This window comes from Bacillus rossius, chromosome 2 (genome assembly GCF_032445375.1).
Source record: "Bacillus rossius redtenbacheri isolate Brsri chromosome 2, Brsri_v3, whole genome shotgun sequence".
Classification (NCBI taxonomy): domain Eukaryota; kingdom Metazoa; phylum Arthropoda; class Insecta; order Phasmatodea; family Bacillidae; genus Bacillus; species Bacillus rossius.
This window is the reverse complement of record NC_086331.1, coordinates 107,987,051-108,003,410: the sequence shown is the minus strand read 5'-3', so window position 1 is coordinate 108,003,410 and position 16,360 is coordinate 107,987,051. Positions and strand designations below refer to the sequence as shown.

Below are 16,360 nucleotides of genomic sequence, written 5' to 3'. Positions count from 1 at the left end.
TATATTTGGTAAACTAAGATGGTCACAGTAAAACCAATCACAGGTTTTAAAATACATAAGAAAACAGGCACTACACTGTTGATAATACATAGTCTCATTTCAGTTTGCAATAGCGTGCGGTTGAGAAGTTCAAGGGATAATTTTTGACGTGATTCAAACCTCGTCAATGGAAAAACTTTTTATTTCTTTTTTAAAAACATAATAACATAATATAATAATAATGTTGAATCAGCTCAATAAGGTTGAGGTTTGTTTGTAGGAAGGTTTTACAAACTTATTTCAGTTGTTTAAGCAAAAAAAAAATACAAAAATAAACTTAATTTTAAAATAATGTGTTTTTAAATGTTTTAGGTTAAGATTTTATCAATTCCATAGATGTATAAAGTCTAACATGCGTAGAAACTTTATAGTATTAACTGTTTGATAAATTTTAACAAGCTGGGCAGTACTTTAATAAAATTCATTGTAGAAAATCAGTTCCAAAGCTGAGGTTTGAACTTTTCCAAGTTTTTTTCGCTTTTATCGGAGCCGTTTCTAATAGTTTAAAATTTATGTTTGTTTCATGCTGCCATCTACGGGTTATGGTGGCAAGCATCGTTTACGATTTAGGCAGAAAATTACAGCGGAGGGAACAGAATGTATGGGTTTGATTCGCATCCAAAAATGTTGGTATTTGAAAAGAAACTATTCTTTTTTACGTTCATTATCACGCTTGGCATTATTTTAAAGAATTATACGTTAAATTTCGAGTCAGAGTTGCGTATTATAAATTTATTTGCAACATAAGAAATCAAGAGTTTGTTCCTTACCGAGGCTAGATGTATACACATCATTAGCGAGTACTGAAAGTCTAGCTCAAATGTTCTTTACACGTTTTAGTGAGGTCACTATACGGTTTTAAGATGTGTCTGAAACATTGTGTGCTCTGTGATGATATTAATTTATATAAATCAAGCGTTGAAGTAATGAGCCAATTTTTCTATAACATCCCCCCTTGTAAATTAATCAGTTAAGTCAACACATATTATGAAAATTTTTAATCATAGAATTAAATGTTAGGTATATATTGATTAATTTTATTAAATTTTATTTACTTAAATTTGAAATTTCACATTTTATTTATTTTTAAAGAATAAACATAATGTTTTAAATACTAGCTCACGAACATTAGTTCGTTATGTGCTGTAAATTATGCCGTATAATAGAAACAAAAGCTGCAAAAATACATCAATTTGATTCACACAAAAATGTGATTTTATATTATTTCATTATATAAATACCCTATAAAATTTATTGAATATTGTAAAAAAAACTATTTTAACGCCTGTGTAATTTATCAACATTGGAACCTTTGACTTATTTTAGTAAAACCTTTATTTAAAACATTTCATCAAATTATATTTATTTTAGTTTATTTTTAAACAATCGTCAGTCATAGATATCTAAAAAAATAAGATTATTTTTTAAACATAACACCACAGCTTTAATTTATTTTTAAATATCAGCCTTTAAAACCACTCTAAACATATCTGTCAGTTCGATTAATATTTCTCAAAGGAATTCATTGTTTTAGTTTTATAATAATAAAAATATTTTGAAACTCTTAGGTATGAATAATGAATTAATGATTGATTTCTTTTACCAATTTGACTTAATTTGACAAATTTTCGAATTTGATACTTCATATTTTTTTGAATTTTTAATTAGTATGAAGTTTTCAATATAGATGTCTTCAGTATTCAATGATTTCAAAAGTACAAAAAATGAAGTGGTGAATACAAGATAATTTTCAGGTGGATTTAGACAGTTTTTTTAAGTGAATTTATGTGTCATTTATTATATGTAATTTATATACATACACTAAACTGTTTCCAATGAAATAATATTAAGGAAATTATTATAATAAGTATCCCTGTTAGTTGCAACAATATTAATTTTGGTCAACAATTCAATTATAATGGTTAAAACCATTTTAGAGAATTCAATACAATTTTTGGACATACTCCATTGCAGTTTTACACTCTTTGTCATGGAAAAAATTCAAAACGCAAATTAAGAATTATAAAATAAACCCACAGATATCAAGCCAAAATCAGCTGATGTCAAACAGATAAACCAAACGATGGACCTAAACTAAGCATTGTTTTTTAAAACAAAAAGCTGATTCACTTACACGTTCTAGTACGAGGAGGACTTTCAGTAGATGTACTGGCTTCTTGTTCCACATATTGTCTTTTAATAGCTGCATCAATAGAACACTTACGAGTATAATTTTTACGACACTCCATATGTATGGTCACAGATTTCTGCTCTTTAAGATATTCTGAAAATTCATCAGCTCTTTCAGTACTTGCATTGATTAATGTCTTCATACCACGTTCAACAGTAACAATTTCACCTTTAGTTAAAAGTTTAGCACAAATAAAACAATATTCTGACATTTTTGTTATAAAACTCAAAACAGCATGAAATAGGTTAAAAAATATAGGTTAGAATAAACACGTATTTTCACTCCGGAGTGGCACTCAAGTCTAATAGTATGGAATGTATTGGGCATTCTAAGATAAAGCAGGTATATGACCCTAACCACGCAGACAATTGAATAGGAGACAGATGTTGCTCAAGGTTACACTGGCGTATAAAATGAGGGACTGTTTTTTTTTTACCCAACATTCTCATATTTATAATATTTTAATATGTGTAAGTTACACTGACCGATAGAATAATATTTTTACTTGTATTACAGCTTCAGTGATGTATATACGTGGTGTACTTATACATATGACGATTACAACTCTTTCAACGTTTTGAATCGTTATATCTCAAAAACGGTGGCTCGTAGGAAAAAACGTATTTTGACATGTTTTATAGATAATTATCTGATATACAATTTTTGTCCGAGCAAATTTTATGGTAAGAATTACCGTTGTGCTGAAAATCGCGAAAAACCCGTTTTTGTGACACTTGACCCCGAGTAAATTTTTTTCCAGGTGTCGGATCGATGAGAAATTTTTAGATTTCATTTATTATGGTGTTTTGAACAATACTACCAATTTTCAGCTAGGTGCGAATTTTTGTAACTTCACTCTTATTTTTTGGTCTCATTTGACCGGATTATGGACAACATAACGACGATAACACTAACGAACATATTCAAATTTAAATATCAAACAGCACAAGCATTCAGTGGAAGGAATTTAGTCATGAAATTATAATAACAGTACAGACGAATACAGCGGGCTAACGAGACAGTTTCAACAATAACAGTAAATGCAGGTAGACAAAGACTTGGACATCGCAGCAAATATACAAACACAACGATGAAGATAAACAGATACAACGATGACCACACCAACGAACAGAATAGGTTTCCTAAGACAAAACAGTTGCAACATTTCGGGAACCGGCATCTTTTTCCGTCATCGGGCACAAACAGACTGTGCTATCGTCGTTGAGTTGTCGATAATACCTGTTTATGTTCATCGTTGGGTTTACCTGTTTGACATCAGCTGAGTTCGGCTTGTTATCTGTGGGTTAGTTTTTAATTCTTAATTTGCGGTCTTCAATTTTTTTCCATGACCAACAGTGCAAAAATTCAATGGCGTATGTCCAAGAAATTGTATTGAATCAAAATTCCCCATTGCATCATTCGTTTAAAGAACGTAAGTAATTTGTTACAGTTTTTTCATAATTATGTGAGTATCAGCATATGTATTTTTGATTACCTAAATTTATGGTTTTAATTACTTATTTGAGATTCTAGCGTTTAATGGTTTGAGAAAATTCCTAAAATGTATTAATAATGTGATTTTAAATAGAAGTCTTTTGAATAAGACCAATTAAAATTTTACTAGGAGCATTATATATTTTATTTATTTTATCTCTAATATAAAAAATTATTAATATAAATAACTATATGGAGAAGAAGAATCTTATTATATGTAGACTACGTACTTAAAAAATTTGTTTAAAGAAAATAGTATAATTTTTTATATCAGTAACAGTTTTAACGCTTTGAGGGTAATAAATATTCAATATTTAATGTCATATTCAAATTCAGGTTAAGTAAACTTATGCATTTTTTTCTTTATTCTAAACTGATGTTACTGTTTTGTTTTATATCTTAAATATTTAAAACAAGACTGCCAACAAAAGTAAGAAACCGATCAAGTAATATTAGTGTTTATACCTGGGCTGCTGTAACCTATAAAATCACACATGAAATACATTAAAAGCGGAGGCAGTTATAAATATTAAGTAAGTATTATGTAAACTCAGTTATCACGGACGATAAACATTTTGTGTTTTTCTGAAAGCGGTGCCGTCTTACCATGTTAAGCACCGGCTCCCCTCACACCAACAAAAACGGCACCTGAAAAGAGAGAATGGAAAAAATAATTAATGTAGACAAAAAATCACATAAATTGAAAAATTGTCATATATTAAACCCTCAGAGTACCTGCAAGCAATATATAATCACCATTATCACCATCAAAGCATTTTTATTAAAAAGTGAAATATATATTTTAAATATAGTTTACAAACATTTTTTTCAAAAATAATGAAAATATTTTGATTACGAAAAAATTGTAATTTAGAAAAAAAGTATGATTTATAAATACTATTATTAACAGAAATCTCCTCTGCAAGAGAATAGATATTTCCTTAAACGGCGATCCAAATATAGCTTGCAATTCCTACTCATGTAATAACAAACACACCATTAACTAAGCTCTATCGTAAGTTTGGAGCCCCTAGTTCTTGTCTTATTTGTAAGTTGGTGCAACTGCTTCACAGTCGCTATATTCTAAATACTCACGACATCCCTCTAGTTACTCAGTTACCACAGTTGTGGTTTTCTTAAAGTATCCAGCTTGTGTTGTGAAATCAAATTTTAAAAAACATTTAAATAAAAATATGTTTGCTAGTCGTATTTGCACTAATAGCATAAAAAACGCGAAAAAGTACTAATTGCAACATAACATGCAACGAATGACTGAAAAATTATTTATTTTGAGTCAAGTGTTACATTAAATAACTCACAAGAATAATTTTACTCAAACACGAAGTGTAATGGTCTCTCGCGTCACAAGACTGAATTAACTGTTTCTCCTCGTTCCCTACAGTCAGCACTGGCTGAGTCATTCAGTGCGTGGATTACAGAATCAACAAATGCATTTAATTATTTTCCTTGATTTTGATGTCATTCTTTATAAAGAATATTTCAAAACAAAATAAACCAGAACTTTCATTGTTATATTTATGACCTTGTATTACATGGCAAGAATATCATCTGATACTTGTATACTACATTATACTAAAAAGATTTCATGAATATTTGCTTTTTCTATAATAGAGAATTTTATTTTAATATAAATAGTATTACTTTTGCATAGTGTATTTCAAGTCAAGTTTGGCGAAATTCTTTATCCAATGTTAGTTTTGTTTCAATATATTCTCCAATTGTTTGCGATGTGTTAGGGGCTTGTCATTATATTTATTCGAAGTAGTGTTTTATTGTATTTTCATCAATATTTGTATTAAATTAATTTTATGAAAGCAAACACAATTGCGGCCTGAATATATGGAATTCTAATTATTATTTTTTTCATAATACTTAAATAATGTTCCTGAGACCTAAACTACTATGCGCACACGCTCACATATTTTACAGTAAATGCATATTTAAATTAAACGTTTTTTAAGAGTTTAAGTTCCTTTATTTTGGTTTGATTACAAGCTTCTGGTCTAGGAACGGACAGCAGAAATTCAAAATTTAAGGGCGTAGAGACTTATGGTAACATTGAATTAAATTAGGAGACATAATGAGAATGAGACGCCTTGTCAAGTTATAAAATTGTTTTCGGTAGTTGTCCACGACATACCCACAGAAAGACTCAGTTCCTTGAAGCACACGCCTACCAAAATATGCTAATTGAAACTCTTATTTATTTTGCAGAGGAAATTTCTGTAATTTTATTACAAATTTTCCAGTAACATAATTATTTAGCCAAATGAAACATTCTTAAATTTTTTTACACTTTATGAATATGTTATTTTTTTAGTAAACACATATTATATTAATTGATTTGATGATGATAAGTATATATTGTTTGTTGGCATGTTCAGAGGGTAGAATATATTTTGGAAATTTTTTCAATTTCTTCGTGATTTTTCGCAGTATATTAATTATTTTCATACTATTTTCTTAGTGCTTTATTCTTGATGCGAGAAAATGTCCATGCCAGTTGTAATTGGGTGTGAAATGTGCTTTTGTCAAATTAAGATACGCTTTTGTTTACCACATATTGAAAAATTTTAATGAATAATTTTTTCCATTTCCGTATTTTGATTTTCGCATCGAACATTATAATAAACCACCCAAACTACGACATAAACACTGCTGTAATCGTCTATGGAGGCTTACCTGCAGGCCTTTATACAACTAGTGTAATGGATTTGTGAAAAAAACAACCAGTTGCCACTAGAAAAAATACAAATGTTAATTTATTAAATACCACAAATTTAGTATAATATTTTCCCCGAAACTAAAAATTTCTCTCAATTGTTAAGCCAAATATTTTTAAAGAGTTATGATTTAGTAAAGCAAATGTATACATTGAATTTGAAATCATTTTATGACAAAAAGATAACTGTTGAAATCATGATTTCTTATTTAATAACTAATCTATGCTTAGACGTAAGATTGATAGACACTTTAGTAATTGAAACTATATTTTTTTGGTCTTAGAAACTGGAGTTGCATTTCGTATGAGTTGCTTAGCGGAGTAATATAGAATAATAATAGTACAATATTTTGGTATTATAATGTTGAGTTAGACATTGTCTGTTTCCACGTTTTCGCCAATAAACGTTTTTATTAAGCCACCGAGAATGAAGTTCAATACAAGCTGCAGACACACCAGGTAGCAGACTCCTATTGCACACAAAAGACATATTGTTTGGACTTTAGGTTAAAAAGCGTGGAATAAACATAAAAAGAGGTAGTGTATGGAGTGAAAAACACTTAATCTAACATACAAAAAACATATCTTAAGAGGACGTAAATAAGTTGATGCACACGCTAAGATTTTTGAAAAGGTACTTCAAAAAATTAGAAAATTCTCTATAAAATAAATGTAGATTATCTTTAGTGATCTGAAGAGTTCCTGCCACAGTAATTGAGTTTTTGTGTATATCATGAATAAAGGTGATTCAAGGTTTTAAATGTACTGGTTTTAATAATTGTGAATTGTTATATTTCATTCCCTACTTTCCAATTTTTGAAAAATAATGAGATGCTAAGATTTCCACGAGAAAATAAAATGATGCACTCTGAAGTTGAGTGTTTAATCAAGCAAAAATATAAATTACTTAGATTAATACGTTAACTGAATCAACGTCCTTCATCGGGACAATGTTAAACTGCAGATAATTTCGAAAATAATATAAGTATGGCTTCTGAGTGTCGTTCTGTGGGTAGCCACTTATAGTGTAATGTTGTGTGTGTCGTAATCTATGCCAGGGTCTCAAATGTAGGTAGGCGATTGCACGTAGGATAAATATTGTGCGTAGCATAGTCTGGTTGGTCCGGCGTCAGGGTTGAGACTGACGAGCCGAGAAGCAGGCCGCCATACTGGATTTGTGACATCTCGGTCCTCATTTAGAATCAACTTGACCTTTAAAATTTCACTTTCCAACGAAAAAAATGCCACAAAATACCACAAAATGACTCACTATTGCTCTTTTATTGTTCAAAATGACCTTATTGAGAAATATATCACACCAAAAATTTTATAATTCTAAATTACAACAGGTAGTATTTACTCTCAGCACCTCGAGTTATTTCACAGTGGCTAAATTTCCCAAAACCAATTCAATCTAAGTTGGAGAACTTCCCCTCGAGAAAAAACTCTAGAAAAATTTCAAAATAAATATTGACCAAATATTCAGGAACAAGTGCTCTTTCTATAGCATTCCATCTTGATGGTGGCAAACTTCGAAGTCCCACAAAATAAGAAAAGTTAATATCATAAGAAAATGTAGTCTAATTAAAATGATATTTTAAGAATAGATAATAAAAAAGGACTTACGTATTTGGATTCGTTGTCCTGGATTCGATTCCCGACGAAACTTAAAACAAATTACGACACATTTCTCCACCATATCCACCAGAAGACTGAAGCCCCACCATCACCAGTATACTGGTGTTCCACCAGCACCACCACAACCACCAAGACGTGTATAAAAATGCACTCGCCCACCATTTTGACATCACAGCAGCCACATTAGACGCCATATTTATTTCCTTTGTCGTTTGCTAGAGTATACTTGCATCGAATACAATTTTTTGCAAAATTTTTTTGCTAGAGTGCAATTATGTCAACCGCCAAATATTCACACATATTGGTAATCATATTAACAGCTATTTTGTTGCCCATATTGAATTTTTTCAAAAAATTAAAAAAAAAAAAATTGAAACAAAATCCCGAAATTCTAAAACAATGCTACTTCATTCCTTACCAGCTGTATTTATACTGAAAATAAACCAAAATATTCGGAAAAATTTCAAAAAATGTCTAAATAGTGTAGGTATACATAATAAATTTATATTAATACACTATTACAGCTGTTAGTTGGAGATACCTCGGCAGTGTAAAAATAAATTGGTTTGATTTTTTATAAATATGTATTTAAATTAATATCACCTCACTAAATTAAAAACTACTTATTTATTAAAATTGCATATCATAGATTAAAATCTAGGTTGATATAACAAAAATAAATTTTTATTATGGCAAATCATTCCAGTGCCATGCCAGACAGCATTTAATCATCCTTACTTCAAACAAGGACACTATATAATGACTATAAAATGATGTCATTTACTGTCACGAAGTCTAAAATAGGTCCATACTTGGTATGCTTTAACCTATCACAGGCCTGTACTTAAGTTCGCTTATGTATACCACACAGCAATAATCGGTGTCATTTACGCAAAACGTATCACTAATTATAAGCTTAGAGGCCAAGAATCACCAAACGACTTTTAAATGTGCAACCATACACTTCGTTCTGTTAACAACGTTTTTTAAGGGGACGATGCAAACTTAAAGGCCAAGATTCTACAATCCATGACTCCTTCTGTAAGATAATACAAGCACTGTAAACCTATTATAGGGTCAATTATAGGGACTTAGTCTCCTAACTATAAAGCATGATGTATTTCGTGTCCTTGACACGTACTATTAGAATAGTTTCAAGTCTGAGGAACAAATGTCTTCGAACATTGCCTACTTTTGGGACACACTAAGTAAATTTTACCCAAGAACTATAGGACCACTTACAAGCATATTTGATACAGAAATTTCGATACATAAGGCCTTCAAATAACAGACACAAAAATTAAAGTACACACCTTTAGAAAAACATTATCTAAATTCTTTTCTACTAAAAGTGCACGCAGAAAAATGATAAAGACACTTTAGTTCTCGATTTCATGCTAATGTTACCTAGGAATTTACTTGAGGAGTTTATGCTCAGCCATTAAAAAAAGTAATCGCTATTTATTCATTCCAGAATCCTGAACATACACATGTTGTAAATAAATCACAGGCTAGATCTCTTTGACATCGGAACCAATTACGCTTGGAAACTTATTCCAAACTTCGATATAGTATGTTCCTTGAATGAATGATAGATAATAGGCTGAACGTTTTAAGTTTTAGATATAAATTGGTTTTGAAAACTTTTTTAAAACAAATTTTGAACAGGGTTTGCAATGTCATGATATTACAAGATAGTCTCAAATAGATTACAATAACTTTAATGCACACACAATCAAACCAAATTTTGTTTCGTTTATTCCATTTGTGAGTAAAACCAGTTTGGCATAAGATGCAATCATCCACCTGTGTGGGTGTGCATGCGGAACACTTTCTCTAGATTTTCAATAGGTACAGTAGTTAACATACTCGTACACATCGTGCAACATGTAGAGGGCAGTATTCACAGCCTTGAATGCTATTTAGTACAGGTTTTGATATAAATAAATTCTAGCCATAAGTTGTACCTCAAAGTGCTTTCCTAATACTTACGTAAGCTGATGTACTGCACCAGAGCGTACACAAAATTGTAATTGGGTGGAAGGGGGCATAGAACATTTTTTCCTGCCGTTTGCTTTATAATTCTTACCTTTTGTTGGTGGGGATGGTACTTTTTTTTTTAGGATTTCTTAGGATTTCTGGGAGAGGGGGGATATATCCACCATTACTCCCCCTGCATAAACTCGTGGTGCTGTATCCTTCTGAGCATTAGATAGCAGGATGCAAGAGTTTTTGGCTCAGAAGAAGCATTTAGTTAATAATATGTTTTCATATTCCAACAGAATGTATATTGTATAGGTATAAACCACTTTCATCCGGCTTCAACACACCGAGGACAACTGGAGGTGGTGTTGCATTTTATGGCGTTGCCGACGCACTGCCGCACCACTGCTTGAGAAAGTGCACGAGTCTCGAGCCTTCCTACTGCCTGTGGCGCTAAGTGCACGAGTCTCGAGCCTTCCTACTGCCTGTGGAAGTGCACGAGTCTCGAGCCTTTCTTAAGGTGCAGAATGTATAACTAGCTGGTCAGCGGTGTGTGAACAAACATCACCTTTAAGAGTTTATTTTGCCCGCGCATCAATTGTAACAGCTGGAGCACATCAGTCACCATCTTTGTATTATAGGCCTATGCCTGCAATTAGAAGCGTTAGTGTCACATATTTTGTCCGTTTAGTTTTCTCGTCGCGGAGCGACGGACATGTTGTCATTGTCGATTCATTCGACGGCATAACATTATCAACGTCGGAAGTTCTTTTTAATTTAATATTATGTAAATTTAAATAAGGTATTATTTAACTTTTTTATTAATATATTACATGTTTGCTCTCGTCGGTAATCCAAGCGAGGACTAGAATGGATTAAGTAACTAAACATTTAAAGAAAACATTTATATATATATATATATATTTTTATTTTTTCGAATTTCTAGCTAAATGATTACAGATTTTCAAAATAGCAGATTCGAAGATGTCGGACGTGATGTCATCCAAGACGGTAACCATATAATCCTAATTGTAGAGGTCATGGCCTCAGTGGTTTAGGGCGGCTTGTCGATAAGGAATTGAAGCCGCTTTTAGGAATTTTAAAGATTTTTGAGTAATGTTGAGGAAATTTGACACCAAGATAGCCGCCGCGAAGTTAGAATTCAAGATGGCGTCGACAATCATCAATTCACACCCAGCAAGCACCCAGTAGCAAGACCTAATATTATAATCCTACTTCCATTCTCAGTGCATGCGTTATTTAATATTATCTCAACTGCATTTTGCAAAAACATATTACTCCATCTCATCTTTTCACGCCTCTAATGACCTCGATTCCAGTGCAATTAGTACTAAGGTGTCATGTGTTTACCTCAGCAACTCCCGCCTCACTGTACCGCGCACTTCGGCCTTTTAGGCTTCTGTGTCCTGCAGCAGCACGGAGCACTCGATCCTGCACTAAGTGTGACAATCGCCTGTTCCACCTGCCATGGACACCATGGGTGCTGATAGTGTTAACTTCGTCTTAGCGTCGCATAGACATCGCAATCACTAGATATGTGAACATAAGCAGCACAGCTCAAAGACTGAGCCAAGTAATCCACCTTGGCCATCATAGCATTTGACGGGAAAGATTATGGAAAACCGATGGAAAACCGTAACCAAATTACCTTGGCCGGAACGAGATTCGAACACGAGTTCTCCAAATGTCACTCTGATATCTCATCAATCCTTTACTTCACGTTGCAAGAGGGCTTACATAAACATACCTCAACAGTATACTCATCAAATGGCGAGTCAGATAAAGTTTACTTCTTTCAGTCCATCTCCGATAAAACGCCTTTCTTATGCCGATAATGCATTTAAAGCTTTGTCAAACTCATTACCCTTCTAAAACTTATTCTTCAATGTATTTATTTTGCAATTCAATTTAATAATTAATAGTTCTGGTTCAAGCATTAGCTCTTGATAAAACTCTACAGGAAAAAAACTAAAATTCACAATTGTCATAATGCAAACTAAATTCATTTTTTTCTTTTAATTTATGTGAAATTTTTGTTATCGGAAGAAAATTCTATCTCATTATCCATCATGCATATATTCAGAGGTTTCTGGTATGACTACATAAACAAAGTGAGAACCTGACTATCAGTCCATAGCTTGAATTAATTTGCTTCTAAAAATGTGGCTAAATGTTTGCTCAGAAAAAAAAAACTTATTGTTGATATGGTATTTTCTTTTAGAATTAAAAACAATAAAATTAACAATAATAAAATTGATAACTGCTAACCATTGGATGAACAGACTTCTTTCATAAAACTGGTACAATTGTGTAAATACTAAGAGTAGTCACACTAAAAAAAACTTTCAACGATACAGAATACATGAAACATAATTAAATTAAGGTCATAACGCCAAATAAAAAACCGTCATATTGTGCGTAAATAAAATCACAAGCAAATTGATAAAGTAGAAAGTGAATATAAAAATGTTTTCTCATTATGATAATCGAGCCAATGCTATAGTCTCTTCTGTAACTGCAACCCAGGCTTTATTTTTCTGGCTTTTTGAAACAGCGTCAATCTTATTGTTTTCAATCATAGTTTTGTATTGGTTAAATCTTTGAACTAAAAAAAAATCTTTCCATCAGTTGTAGACCAGGCAAGCTGCTTTTTGCCATTATCCATTCTTCTGGTGAGAATGTAAGCAAACAAGTGCTGTGCAGGCGAAGGATAATTATTCACCTATAGAAGTGCGCCTAGTGGAATGTTAGCTCCTATATGTATATATGTCTAGCCTCGCCCTGGGCAACGCTTATTAAAACAACTGCAAATCTGTCACATAGGCCTACTGGGATTCCATCTGAAGAGCAGGGAGTCAGGTTCCGGCTGTGGGCCAACATGGCTATGCCCTATCGCTACCTCACCTGAATGGTTTGGAATACCGCCCTTAATTACCTAAATGTTATCTCAGAAACAAGTGGAGCAGAGAATGAGATGCTTCTCCTTGCATGCCTGTCTAAAAGCTCGGGATGTCTCGAGGGCAGATTCTACTGCCCCATCAACGCCTCTGATAACACGACCCGCCACACACTGTCCCTCTTAGCACCAAGATGAAGAAAACCGGAATGCTGGTGTCGAGTGCTGATAGGCGCGCACCTCCGGCTGATACTGTTTAGCCACTCTCTACTCCGTCCGGACCTCCGGCACAACATCGTTCGAGCTTCCAGACGTCATTCTGGCACTAATAAATAACGTTTTATATAATTTAACTGACTTTAAACTTATAATTGTCATTTAGTCATACACTGCAAGAAAATTCCTTGGAAACATTCCTCAACAGGATTAGCTGAATTTAACATTAACAATTGCATGGGAAATTTAGCGAACAACTACTGTAAATTGCGTATGTTTTTCCAAAACAAGTATAGGGAATAATACATACATGCATTTAAATTTGATCCATACAACTGTAAAGGTAAAATATATCCATTGCATGTTAGGAAAAGTTACTAATTTTTTTTTGTTAATGTCGGCTGGCTCGCGGAAAGCAAAATAGTGAAAACGGCTCGCATAAAATAAATACGTAAGTAGTATAACTTGGCTGGTCCTGAAACAGGAGTAGGTGTCGGTGGCGATGCCCGCCATTTTGGATTGTAACATCATGGCGGCATTCATGGATGCCCTTTACCTTTGACCATGACCATGACCTTTGGCCTTAGTAGTCATCTTGGATTTCGCAATATTAAAAACGAACATACCACTTTCCGAACATTGCAATTTTTGTTACGGCCACCATCTTAGATGTGTATAACATCATTGTTCCAATTTTTGTTATGTTGGCATTCTTGAATACTAAAGTCATATCCGCCATTTTGAATATGATGTCACAATCACTTTCCTCGATTCTTACCCCATGTCCGCCATCTTGTTTTCTTCTGCTGAGACAGCCTTCTTGGATGACGTCACGACCATCATCTTGGTTTTTTCTGTTCTGCTGGAGGCCGCCATGTTGGATACCTATATCTTTGTTTCTGCGGTTTGTTCTTAGAGAGTGCCAGCATCGCTCTGTTTTGTGCTCGTTAAGTCGACGTTACATTACATACTAGTATTGTTGTCCCTATAAACATATGAAATTATTAAATTATACAAAATGCATTGGAATCACGGTGATCCTAACCATAACTGCTCGGACATCTGGGTTGGAAAACATACGCCTTTGACCTCATGGCCATCATGACATTTACCTGGTCGAGAATTAAAAAAGGTATACAAAAAATAACACACATATTCGGACTTAGTTTGTTTTTTTTATTTGATGAAATAATAGCATTGCCCGATAGAGGGCGTTGCCTCGTCCTTAATTTTCAATATTAACTACCAGGAGTGCTATTTAACACACATCGCCTGCTAGAGGGTACTGTCACCATTTTGTTTTCAGGAATCGATACAAGGAGCACTAGTGACACGTAGTAAACACATCATTTGCTAGAGTGTATTGCTGCCATATTAGTTTAAATTTTATTCTCTAGAGTACTGAAGGATTTATATCCTGGAAATCCGCCCTCTTGCTGGCCACCGTGGCCATAATCTTGAAAATCCACAGTTATTAAGCTAGAAATTCCGGAAAAATTGTAAAATTCACTACACAACTTAGAAAATAATTTACGGGCTGATTCGATCGATTCTTGTCCTCAGTTTGGCCCTTGCTCGATGCAAAAAAAAAACAATTTTACAAAAAAAAACATTTAATACATTAAGAATGGTGAAAAATCCTAAAAGTGGTTTAATTTCTCATGTACTAACCTCCAGTAAGCTAATGATGACATAGAATGCCATCTTGAAATTCTATAATTATTAGGCAAGAAATTTCCAAAAAAATTCCAAAATTCGTCAAATAAATCGCTTATTTAAAAAAAATGATTGATTCGATCGATATCCGTCCTCGGTTGCGTCCTTAACTGATTAAAAAATGTAATTTAATCAAATATCACATAAATATACCAAAAACGACAGGTTCGAGAAATAAAACACCACAAGTTTTTTTTTACAAATAAAAATTTATTATGCAAATTCCACAAGTACAATAAATCAGCAAAATTACTATTGTTTATCGATTTCTGTAGTCTGCGTAGAAGGCAAAACGAGTCATTCGCATGTGTTTTCAGGACAGTTCTACATGACAGTCTATTAACCAGATATGTCCAGTCAGCAACCACGCATGTCCAATTAGATGACCCAACCCGACCAGCTGCTTGTTCAGGCTAACACGACCATTTGGTGGCTAGACACATCCAGTCAGTGGCCAGCCACATCCAATTATTTGTTAGGTACAAATAGTCAGTAGTCAAGATGCCTTATTTTCGATACTTAGCATACATTTCCAACATGCTATGTAAGATGTCAAATGTATAAACCAGGCGTCTCCAAACCACGAGGCCAATCATGACCTGACATGAAATGACCACGTGGGAAACACCATCAGCAATCTCACTAGAAATAACTGAGAGCAGACGGAGAACATCAACACCAATCTTGACAGGTGTAATCAGGAGCACACGGAGAAAACCAAGATAAGTATTGAAAATCCAACTCGGTAAATGTTACATTTAGATGATATATTTATACAGTATGCTTTGCATAATAAAATGCTTAGTACCTATATATCTGTTACAAATATAGATAGGCATTAAATGTAAATAGTTTTGCTAGGCATAGATATTATTAAATCAAATATGCAAGGATACGTCTAAATATATTCACTAAGCATGATTTTCACAACTTCTGCTGGTTATCTCCGTTTGCTCCTGATTACACCTGTCAAGACTGCTGTGGGTGTTCTTCGTGTGTTTCTGGTTATTTCTGGTAACGTCTTACACAACCAAGATGGCAGCTGTAACGAAAAGTACAAAGTTTCTATAATCCGGTATGATGACCGTAACGAAATGCGCAACAGTGATGTCTTAGTTCAAGATGGTGGAATTTGGATTCAATTTTATTAATTAAATTTTTTATGAATTAATTTTTTTTTTTCGAATTTAAAGCATAAAAATTACGGATTCTCAAAATGGTGGTCGTAACGATAATTGCATTTGTTATATCATAATTCAAGATAATGGGTGTGATGTAAGAAATTTTTAATAATATTTTTAAAAATGTTTTAACTTTTATACTTAAAATACATGTTCACTCTCGCCAGGATACGAATTGAGGACCGAAATATATTATGTAACTAAACATTTAAAGTAAGCAATTTATTTATTTATTTTTTTGG

The 16,360-nt window shown here is 33.0% G+C and overlaps 1 protein-coding gene across 1 annotated transcript in view; it reads right to left on the bottom strand.

Annotated features, from left to right (window-relative positions):
* The window catches only part of LOC134528809 (growth/differentiation factor 8-like), an 84,835-nt gene that overhangs the window by 19,548 nt on the left and 48,927 nt on the right, over positions 1–16,360 (bottom strand). Inside the window, exon 2 of the mRNA XM_063362471.1 lies at positions 4,331–4,372. The gene's annotated coding sequence lies outside the window, so the exon portion shown is untranslated. The remainder of the gene's footprint in view (positions 1–4,330; positions 4,373–16,360) is intronic.